This window comes from Tamandua tetradactyla, chromosome 23, assembly GCF_023851605.1.
Source record: "Tamandua tetradactyla isolate mTamTet1 chromosome 23, mTamTet1.pri, whole genome shotgun sequence".
Taxonomy (NCBI): Eukaryota; Metazoa; Chordata; class Mammalia; order Pilosa; family Myrmecophagidae; genus Tamandua; species Tamandua tetradactyla.
In genome coordinates, this window is record NC_135349.1 from 25,050,821 (window position 1) to 25,052,717 (window position 1,897).

Here is a 1,897-nt window from a genome sequence, read left to right on the forward strand (position 1 = left end):
GAATCAATCCTGGCCTAGAGGTGGGGGCTGAGGCAGGAGGAGAAAGCTATCCATGGGACCCTAACACTCACACCCCATTGTCTGAGTCCCTCCATCCTGGGTCACAGCAGGACTCTGCTTGAGGGGAGGGCCTAGTTAGAACTGTGAAAAGAGGGAGGGAGGGAGCACCATGTCCTCAAATCACCCTGGAGGTTGTCCCTCCCCTGTACGTTCCATCCACCCCTGCTGGCAGCCCCACCCTCCAAAGTTGGGGGCTCCCCTCTTCTCCACCCACTGTCTCCCTATGCCTTTCTGTGCTTAGGAACTTGAACCCCAGGGCTGGGAGCATCCTTGAGAATCCTTTCTGTGGATCACAGTCCTCATTGGTCATTTCAGGAAACTGAGGCCTAAAGGCTGGACTTGCACCCAGAGTCATGTGGTGCCCTCCTCCCCTCACTGTCCTTTTCACCATCACTCTCACAGAGCATCTCTCCTCACTCTACCCTTCTTTCCTCTCTTGTGTCCACCTCATGGTACCCTCCATTCTGCTTCCCCAGCAGCTGCCCTGGTGGAAACCAAAAGCCCCCACCCCAGAGCAGGGGTGGGGTGGGTGGCAGGCGGCTCCAAGCAGCTGCTTCTCTGAGGAAGCTGACACCAAGGCCAGCCGCTCAGCAACAACTTGTAGCTTTACACCTAGCTCCCTAGTCCCCGCCCACCCGGCTGCCACAAGCCTGCTCCCTGCTGCCCTCTTTCCCCACTGCTTCTCAGACATCCCTGACCCCCGGTAGCCCTGGCTCTTTGCCCTTCACCCCCCAGCTCTTTGCGTGTTTGCCCTAGACCTGCCCCGTTGAATCTGCCTCCCTCCTGGTTCCTCTGGTTTCAAGCCTCTACTTTACCCTGACCCTTTTCCTTGATGTCCGTTCCCTTACACCTCTCTCAGTGGAGTTCACCCAGCTCCTGAGCACACAGCAGGCCTGATCCTCATTCCTCCTGAAGAACAGATGCCATTGGGGCTGGAGTGAGGACCACACACTGCCCTTGAGTTAACCAGAGCACACCAGGATGAGATGACCCTCTTTCTGTGACTTGGGGTGACCCCGTCCCCCTCTTGAAACATTTATCCCTCCCCCTCTGCCATCAGCACATTCTGTAGCCTCTTGGGTTACCCGACTGCCTGGGTATCCCATTTTCCCAGGGGGGGGGGATTCCCTGTCAGAGATGGGGGGGCACTGAAGGCTGTGATCCTGCAGGCTGTTAGAGCAATTGGGGGGGTTGTTTGGGGGGAACAGAGGGCAGTCCTGGCTTTGCTTACCAGGGCCTGGACACTAAATCCCTTGTTGATGGCTGCGGCCACCCCTCCCTAGGGTAGGGTTACCATCTTCTGCCCTGTCCCCTTGACCCTCTCCCTTCCCTACTTCCCCTCATCCACTGCCTCAGCCCCTCAAAAGATGCTCTCCCCCTTTTCAGGTGACTGGAGGCTTGAGGTATCTCTGCTGCCCTTTCAACAAACTGGGTGAGGAGAGATTGGCCGGGGAAATTAGGTTCAGGGTAATCGAGCAGGAAATGAGGGTGTGAAGAAGTGAAAGGTAAAGGCCTGAGCATAGACAAGGACATAAAGGGAGGAACTGGGGAAATGAGTTTGGGATGGGAAATTCAGTGTAACAGAGGAAGTTAAGGCAACTGGAAGAGGGGTCAGTAAGTCAAGACAGTGTGAAATCTCCCCACCCCATCCCTTCCCTGGGGCTAGGGCCACCTTAGCTTCCCTCATGAGTGACATCTCAGGCTGCAGCCCCACTGTTCCCCCTCTGTCAGCAGAAATATCTCTCTCTTCTGACCCCTCCTGCTGGTATCTCAGCCAGCCAATCCCTGGTCTGGAGGAGGGGGGAACCTGGCCCCCCCACTCCCTCATAAGGACCAG